Source organism: Anomalospiza imberbis, chromosome 2 (assembly GCF_031753505.1).
Source record: "Anomalospiza imberbis isolate Cuckoo-Finch-1a 21T00152 chromosome 2, ASM3175350v1, whole genome shotgun sequence".
NCBI lineage: Eukaryota > Metazoa > Chordata > Aves > Passeriformes > Viduidae > Anomalospiza > Anomalospiza imberbis.
In genome coordinates, this window is record NC_089682.1 from 27,600,779 (window position 1) to 27,610,995 (window position 10,217).

Sequence of the window (10,217 nt, forward strand, 5' to 3'; positions counted from 1 at the left end):
AAATTTAAAAAAAATGAAGGAAAAAGAAACTTGCCAGAGAATTTTTCCTGCTAAAATATCTTCAGTCCTTGGCTGTATTGGTAACTATGCAGGAAGTTAAATCTTCAGGCACAAGTAGGTTGAAAACTTGTGTGGGTGGAGATTCCATTCTTCCTATCAGTACGAGGAGAGTAAAGGAGGAAGTGCAGCAGCAGCCAACAGAGGAGCAGTTTTTCTGGTATGATTTGTGAAATCCTTTCAAATCCTGTGAAAGAAAAACACTTGGAATTCTTATGTAAAGTGTGATTCTTTACTGAAAACAACATAAAATGTCAGTCAATAGCTCCAGCAAGATTATTAAATTGTCTCTCTCATTGTCTTGGAATAATTAATTTTCTTCCTAATATCTAATCTAAATTGCAAAGATCCCGTGTGTGCAGGCAAAGGTAAAAACATCTCAAAAATTTTATTCTCTATTTCCCATCAGCAGGTGATCCAGCCACCTCCCAGGAAGCAGGGCTTCAGCCCACCGTTGGTTGCTGTAAGCCTACTGCTGTAAGCCTACTGCACTTATACTTACTAGCACTATGGGGGTGCTGTGGGGAAAATTAACTCCATCTTGTGGATGGGGCATCCCCGATTTCTCTGGGCAGCATTTTCCACTGTCTCACTACCCTCACAGTTAAGAATTTCTTCCTAACAACTAATCTAAACCTACTTTCTTCCAATTTGAAGCCCCCTTGTCCTGTCACTCTATGCCCTTTTCAAAAGTCTCCATCTTTCTTGTAGATTCCCTTCAGGTACTGCATGGCTACAGTTGGGTCACCCTGAAGCTTTCTCTTCTCCAGGCAGAGCAATTCCAATTTCCTTATAGGAGAGGTGCTCCATCCCTCTGATTGTCTTGATGGCCTCCTCTGGACTTGCTCCATCAGGTTGATGGCCTTCCTGTGCTGGGGACCCCAGAGCTGGATGCAGCACTCCTGGCAGGCTCTCACCAGTGCACACTAGAGGGGCAGAATCACCTCCCAGAATCTACTTCCCAGCCTCCTCTGCAGCCCAGGACACATTTGGCTTTCTGGGCTGCAAGTGCACATTGTTGGGTCATGTCCAGGCTCTCATCCATCAGCAGCCCCCAAGTCCTTCTCCCCAGAGCTACTCTCCATCTGTTCATCCCCCATCCAGCCTGTATTGATACTGGGAGATGCCCTGACCCAAGGGTGGCACCTTGTGCTTGGTCTTGTTAAATCTCATGAGATTCCCACAGGCCCACTTCTCAAGGCTGTACAGATCCCACTGAATGGCATCCTTTCCTTCAGATGTGTCAACAGCACCACTCAGCTTTGTGTCATCTACGAAGTTGCACTCAATGCTTTGTCATTAATGAAGATATTAAATAACCCTGGTCTCAGTATGGACTCCTCAGGGACTTTACTTGTCACTGATGTCCATTAGGACTCTGAGCCATTGACCACTATACTCTGGATGCTACTGTCGAACCACTTTCTTATCCATCTAACAGTTCACCCATCAATCCAACTCTCTCCAATTTACAGACAAGGATTTTGGGGGGCACTGTGTTAAAACTTACATTTACATAAATCCATATAAATTACATCAGTAACCTTTCCCTTCTCCACTGGTATGGTTACTCTGTCATAGAAGGCCACCATGTTGATATGGCAGGGCTTGCCCTTGGTGAAGTCATACTGGCTCTCCCTAATCACCTCCCTGTCCTCCACGTGCCTGAGCACAGCGTCAACACAGGTTGGTAGTTCCCAGGGTTCTCCTTTCTACACTTTTTAAAGACAAGTACAATTTTGTCCTTTTCCCAGTCACCTGACTGCCATGGAGAGTGGCTTGGCAACTGCATCAGCCAATTCTGTTAGGATTCTGGGATGTATCTCTTTGGGTCCCATGGACTTTAGCTTCAGGTTCCTAAGATAGTCATGAACCTGATTTTTCCTTACAGTGGGAGGGACTTTGTTCCCTCAGTTCTGATCCTGCTGTCCCTCAGCTCAAGAGATGTGGGAAGAGAGGTTGCCATTGGAGACAGGCAAAAAAGTCTTTGAGCACCTCAGCTTTCTCCTCCTCCATTGTTACCAGTTTTCCATCATTGTTTATTGTTGGGAGTTTACCTTCTTTAACCTACCTTTTCTGGTTAACATACCTATAGAAGCCCTTCTTGTTATTCTTTGTGTTGTTTGCCATGTTCAGTTCCAGCTTTACCTTGGCCTTCCTCACCCCATCCCCATACAACCAGACTATCTGAATAATTTCGGGTTATCTGTTCTTTTCTCCACTATCTGTGGACTTGCTTCTTTCCCTTTAGTCTGATCAGCAGTTTCCTACTCATTCTTGCTGGTCTCTTGCCTTCTCTGTTTGATTTCTTGCTCCTGGGGATCGATACCTCTTGCTTTCTATGGAAACCTTCCTTAAAGATCTGCTAGTTCTGTTCTGCTCCTTTGTCCCTGAAGGCAGTATCCCAGGGGATCATATTGACTATTTCCTTGAAGAGCTGGAAGTTTGCTTTCATAGAGTTCAGGGCCTAAATTTACTCCTCACCTGATTCATATTCCTCAGGATGCAAATTCTACCAATGCATGACCACCTCAGCCCAGGTGCTTCTGATCTTGATGTCCCTGATTATCTCGCTTATGTTGCTGACCACTAGATGCAGTGTCACATCCCCTCTGGTAGGGTTGTCTATTCCCTGGCTTGAAGCACTCAAGTGTTGAAGCAGCCAGACAGAAATCCACTCACCTGGGTTGTGGCTGTCATCTTTTAGCACGTCTCAAAGTTCTGATGGGGCCAGAGACTGTATTGCTTCCTCTTTCTTTTTGAATTCTCTCACTCCTTCCTCCAATTTCTTTGTTGAAAAACAACTTCTTGGTAAAACCCTTTGTCTTTTTCCTGCCCGCTTTCTAATTGATGATATGGATCCATTATTCTCCTTGTCAACTTTTTCACAATTACTGTCATTGTTTGGATCCCTATCTCAACCATGTGCCCTCCAACACATTTTGTGTCCTTGCCTCAACTACAGACCTCTGACAGTATTGAACTGTGGCTCACTGGGCACAGGCCAGGCTCCAGTACAGTGCTAGAGGCTGCTGATTTTCAGTCTGCAAGAGTGGTTTGTCTGTTCAGGTCTAAAGTCTCGGGTTATGAGAGGAGGTAACTATCCTGGGAATCTGCCCAAATCCTTCCACACACCCTGCCATCCAGGGACGATCACATCAAGGCACATTACAGTTTTGCCTCATGCAAAATTTGTCTTCTCTGATACCAGGATGACACTAGATTCCACAAGCTCCATAATATGCTAACAATGTTAATTATTACTATGAAAGCTCATGTGAGGGTAAACAAGGACCTTGTGAGCCTGACTAATAAACCATCCACATCAGTCCCAGATAGGAGAGATGTATTCCCTCATCATCTCCACAAGGCAGATACAGCACAGCAAGGCCAGCAATTCCAGGGCAAAACACAGAGATATTATTTGTATTAGCATGTTCACAAAATAAAGAGAGAAGCAGCACAGCCAACAAGCTGTGACCTGCGCAGGAGCTTGCCACGTAATACCTGCTATAGCTACAGCACACTTAGTACAAAACTGCTGTTATCTTGAGTCCCATGTTGGGTGCCAAAAATGACTGTGGTGAGTTGACTTTGGATACCAGCTGCCCACCAAATTCCTCTATCACTCCCCCACTCAGCAGGACAGTGGGGAAGAAAATTAGAGGGAAAAATACCTTCTGTGTTGAGATAATGCAGTTTGCTAAAGTAAAAGCAAGGGTCATGTAAATGAAAACCAAAATATTTTATTCTCTTACTTCCCATCAGCAGGTGTTTTACAGCACTTCCTGGGAATCAGGATGTCAGGACACACAATGGTTGCTCCAAAAGGCAAGCACTATATATTAGGAATGCCCTCTCTTCCTCCTCCTTTCTCTTAGCTTTTACTGCTGAATAGACATCATATGTTATGGAATATTCCTTTAGTCTTTGGTCAACCACTTGATCTTTTTATGACTCTTACACCAGGTTTTTCTTCTGAAGGCTGACAACACCAGAATGAATATTTAAAACACAACAAGCAGAGAATATATGGGTAAGGTACAATATTTTTCTTTTTGCTTTAGAGTTCTCTCATGGGAAGATTTGCCATTTTCCTCTCTGTATTAAGCCTGAGCTGGTTCTGCTTGTTCTTCTCATACCTGGCAGATCATTTACTGGTTTGTAACATTGCTCACCACTCTCAGTTATGCAATCATCCTGATTATGCAGTAATCCCCAAAGCATATCATTTGTGTGTATGACAAAGATAACCCAAGACTGCTTATTGAGTGTCTCTTTTCTATTGCAGCTGTGAATCTGAGTAGCCCTTGAACAATGCACTGTGCCAGATAAGCTGCAGTGAGATAAAAAGTCACTGCCTGTAGCTTTAAAACTGCTTTTGAAATAGGCAATGAATGATGAATTTTTTCGGTTCTGAAACAGGGAGATGAGGGTGGAACAGGCTGTTCCAGGAACTGGGTTTCTTGTCTAGAGTAATGATTTACAGGACCACTCTAAAAAAAAGACCAGGCAGTCTCTACAGAGAGCTTCCTCCAGGTTTCCATTCACCTTTTCCTGAGTGCAAACTGGTGGCAGGTGTTTCCTCATCCAAAACACACTGTTCTTATTTTATTTTATTATTGAATTTGATTTTATTTTTGATTGGCTGTGTTGTCTTTTATTTCCATAGTATCAGACTTCAAGTGGGATGAAGGCTACAAATCCTACATCAGTATCAAGCATTATGATTTGGTTTTAAGTCTGATTAACTTCATATTTTGCCTAAATTTAATTATCTATATAATATAGGGTACTATTTCTTATAAATTAAAATTTATATGTGATACATTTGAGTGAAAGAATCTATTTCTGTGTTATGCTTCATGTATGTATTACATTTCTCTTAAACTCAGGTCTCCCTCTGCTGGACAAAACACAATCTCTTTATTCTAAAAGATATTTTGAGTTTAAAATTACATTTGATAGCCGTTGCTATCCTTAGATACCAACCTGTATTCCCCATTCAGAAAAATGCATACTTTGGAGAAATGAAAGAACACTCTGGACAGACCAAGGTGTCACTTTGAGGCTCCTTGAATTTTAAAACTGCATTCATCTCTTGGTGACTGAATTAAGCTTGATCTGACTGTAAGTAAGTGAGCAACCTTAAGCAACACAAACTTTTGGTACTGTGGATTGGAATACATTTAGACTCAATCACAAATACATCCTGCCATAGGCTCCTGGCTACTTCCATATGCTGTGGAGAACAATCCTGCAGGTGTCCATAAAATACAAACACTACCACCAATCTTGTGATGGGTATTTATTATTGGGTTCCAGCCAGACACAGGTGAAATAATCATCACAGATATATTTATGCAGCAGCAAACTAAGTACTAAAGGATATTTTAAGTGTAACTATGGAATGAATAGTCCTAAGGCTTTAATTAAGAAACACATTTAAACACGATGCCTAAGTGCTATCCCTATCAGTAAAGCATTTATGTTCCATTGCCATCACACTCCTGAAATTTCTTGGTTTTAAGTATTCTCTCTCCAGTAGAGTTTCCTCCCAGGAGAAGTGTTGGAGCCTACAGTGTGTATAAAACTGAGCAGCTCCACATGTGTTTGGATTGCAGTAATATTATTATAAAATCTTGTTAATGTGGGCATGCATAGTCAAGTGATAAAATATAATTGGAATCCTGCAGCTTTTTAAAGTACTTTCCCAATAAAATATACAGATAAAGTGCTTTGTGGCTTTCTGACCCCTAACCATAACCCTAGGCGGAACAGGAAAAGCTGCATTTTTCTGAGGTGCCAAGCACATGAGTGTAGCCAGTAAGAAAGCTGTGGAAAAAGCAATGTTGTGGCAATGCTCTCTGCAGCTGCAAAAGGCCTGAGTTTCTGAAGTTAGTCAAGCTAGATCCAGACTCAACTATGGCTATCAATAAAATGGATTTTGAACTGCACATATTCAGTAACCTCACCTACAAGTTGATAGATGAGGAATAGTAACCTATATAAAAGCAAATGTGTACCTAGAAATAACCAAAATTCTTTGTTGTCCAACTGAATGCTGAACAGAAGGTCTGAAAAAAAATTCTGTACAAACAGTATCATTTCTGAAGTGTGTGCTAGAGTTCTGTTTCCATAAAAATGTAGAGTAATATATATATGAATTTAATGAGAGAAGAGCTTGTTTGGAATACTAGCTTGGTGGGGGATTAAAAACTATTGTAATGTTTAAGGGTTTAAAAAATCTTACAGGGATGTGAAAATTCTGCAATAAACAAGACACCTTTTCAATTCTGCTTAATGGCATTTCTCATAGAGAGCAATCCTCTTGTCCAGAGAGTGTAAAGGAGGTATGTGAGGTTCTGGCTTCCTGAGCACTTTGTGTCATACTTTCTGTTCCTGTAGGTCCAGCCTTGTTCCTTGGGATGCTGAGGTACATGGTTGCACATGTCATCTGCAAGAAAGAAAGAGAAGACCCAGCTGTCAGTTTTTCCCAACAAGAAAAGTAGAGTTTGAATTCAAAACAGATATGAAGCAAGAATACTATAGGAATAACAACAACAACAAAAAAAGACCAGTCATGTATTTGTGCTTTGATGTAAACTTATGAATGACAAAAGTGTGACAGGATGGTTTCTGAGGTATTAGAAAGTTCTTAACTTTTAACAGTGTTCATTCTTCATTCTTCTAGTTGTCTTGAAAAATATCTCCTAGAAAGTCACTACTGATGATTAAATCTCAGTTCAAATCTTTTAAATGTACCTTCAGTACAAATTCAATAAAATATGGCCTCTATTTTTTTATAAATGTGGATAGGTGTCTTTCCTTAGATTGCTTATGTCTGACCTAAAACTCTTCTGTTGAATTTACTGAGAGTTCATAAACTCTATGCTGTTTGCAGCTTTCCAAATGGAAAAAAATCAGCAACATATTAATAATCCATTTTCATGAGATTTTTCTTTTTCAACTAAAATGATGTCAGACATGTGGATTCCTAATTAAATTAAAGAACAGAAGACTGCAAATTAACAGAAAATATCTTACAAAGCAATGTTCGTATAACAACTATGGCTGAATTTCAAGGGTTGGGTAATTATGACCATTAATAGACATTTCATTTTAGATGCTGAGAAAAATTCCTCCTGTCACAAGAAATTACAGTCCTAATACCAGATGAACACACTTGATATTTCTGTGCTTAAAAGACAGCTATTTTTCAGCATATTTTAAAATATGCTGTTCATCTTTAAAGTCATTAAACTACTATCATACTTTTGTACTGTATGTAAGGACAGTTTCTAATGCTATCCAGTATAAGAATAATTTATTTTTGTTTACTTTAATGAAGATGTTTCTTCTAAAGAACAACCAAGACAGAGAGACCTACATAAAAGAGATGTGTGAATTATTTAAGGCTATTATACCAAATTAGGGATTTTTAATGTCAAAGAAATATTTGAATGCTTTGATTGCATTCATCTTGGTCTTTTTTGTATTCATTGAATATGGAAGCTGTCAAAAGTGTTGAAAGTCTGACAGATTTTTTGAGCTAAGCATTTTCTTTTTTGACAGAACAGTTGGGTTTCTGAGTCCTGCATTCTTGCTTCACTGAGCAAGGATGCTGTTATGTTTGGCTTAGTTCATTTTGAAGTCTCCAATGGTCATAACCCATAAACCAGAGTGACACAGGGCCATCAATCAACATGCAAAGACCCTGTCTAAGCTTTAAATTCTTGAAGTTATCTTTGCACATGATGTTCAGAGTTCAATTTGTGGAATATCAATCATTTTTATCATGTGATTGTGAAGCTCTGAGATTGGAGTTCCTGCTCACTTCTCCATATTCTGAACATTTAACTGCTCTGTGACCTACCTGACAGCACTGTTTCTTCAGGCATGGTGTTTTCACATGTAAGAAAGCCTCTAAATATTTTTTAGTTATACCTTAATTGACATGGCATTCAGCCAATGAACCATGATTTTTGGTGGCTAAATATGAAGGTGTTTTTCTTCAGGCTGATCATTCATTTTATTCTTTCTGCTGTAACACTAGCTTAATAGTTACAAGATAAATACTGACATATATGCCAAATTTAAACATTGGCAAATTAAAATAGTGAAATAATCTGCTTACTTTGTACAACTATCTGTGCTTATTTCCAGGTTTTATGAAAGACTATGTATTTTTGCACCCTTTCCATAGCATCAGCCACACAGATTTTCTAAATTAATTGAGGGAAAACAGAGTCTCTCAGCTCAACTAAACTATTAAAAAAACCCATAACCTAAATAATACTGGTAATACTGTTCTCCATAAATTGCACCTGGATTTTGCCAACATGCTAAATTGTGATTTTGTCATACCAGGAGGTTTGTGACTTTTAGTGACCACTCAGTTTAGGGAATTCTGAAACCCATATTTTTCAATTTGACTGATTCAATCAATTTATTTAGAAATACCAAAACGACTTAAAAACACCCTCCCCATGACCTTCTTATTTTTTGATGAAATATAATAAACAAAGTTCAAAGGAAATTTAAGTTTGTGGCTGATTCAAAACACTCTGAAGTCCCATTATATTTTATTTCACTGATTATGGGAACTTCAGCATATGATTGAAGCCAAGCATTTGTGTAATTTTTTTGTTGTTTGGGGGGTCAAAAGTTTGAGAATATAGCTCCTTATTTTTTTTTTCTCAAAGAAGGTAAAATTTTTTTCTTTCTTGCATAGCTGGTGAGTTTTAATAAAACTTTTATTTTAAATAGCCTGCCAAACATAACCAGTAATTGCACCTTTCTATTAAAAAGTATTCATTTTTGCAAACCACAAAGACATACTTCTAGATAACTGCAGCTATGTCTTAAGCTTGTTTGTCATCACTTGAATGACTGACTTTTTATGCTTATTGTGCTTTCTTAGTCTGGTCTCTGGTGTAAACCTTGTAACAAACTGGAAAATTCTGAGATTAATTTACAGGAATTTCTTGTGATTCACTGAGAGTTGCAAAGCTGTGTGAAGATGGCAGCTGCTGCTTATTCCAGGGAGTTTTGTGGTTGGTGGTGAAGCTGTGGAGGGACTGTTCCTGGGGGTAGGGATGGGCTAATCTGGGGCCAAAATAGCATAAGGGTTATGTGAATTTAACTGCCTAAGCAATAGGGGTCTAATCCCCTTGGACACCCTAGTCTGATCCCCAGTTGCTTCTCTACAGGAGGGAAATCTCCTGTGGGTCATGCCTATCAGACATGGGCAAACATCTTGGAAATATGCTAAATTAGCATCTGACGTGCTTGAAGGACTCTGTGTATGTAACTCAGCAATCCCTTAGTGTGCAAAGACAGTGGATACATCCCAATGGGTGTAGGAAATGCAATTCTGTGTGATAGTTATAGATACAAAATGTAACAAACCTCCTCAATTGTCTAAAACTGCACAGAGCCAATTTCAAGGCTTAGCACCTGAAGCTGCTGTCCCAGAACAGCCAATTTAGAACAGATACCTGGATTCACTTGTCAGCTGGCAGCCAACATGCAGCAAATCTAACTCAGAAGGTAAGGTCAGGAAACACTCATATGAGAAGCCTTCTCACACTTGTCAGAAGTGTGAGCATTTCATAACACAAATGCAGAAGTAGGTCATAAATGAACATTTATTTTTTATGTTAATGCACACTCAAAATTTGAAGACAAGTGACCACCTCTATTTAAGCAACTGGTGTTGGCAAGGCTTCCACCAGCCTTTATTACAGTGATAAATACTTGAACTTTGTTATACAGCAGGATTGTGTAGTATATACTATTTTTTTCCTTTTCCAGCATGTAAAAGCCAACAGCACTACTTATAAACATTCCTAGTGTGTCTCTCAATCTCCGACATGTCAGAAGTGGGTTGGAGCACAATCATGAGGACTGTTGCAGAAAGAAGCATTCTGTCTAAATTAAATCCAAGGACTCCATCTCACCTGATGTCATCTACAGTGACCTGAGCACCCACCAGCTGCCTTGTCCTATTCCTCATATCTGCAAGAAGCTAACTCAGTTGTGGGCTGCTGAAGGGACTAGGATTCTGTAATTTATCACAGTTGGATATGTGATAGTAAATTCATAAGCAGATTGTCTTGCTCCATTTATGTTGTATTTTGATTGTAGTCTTATTTAAA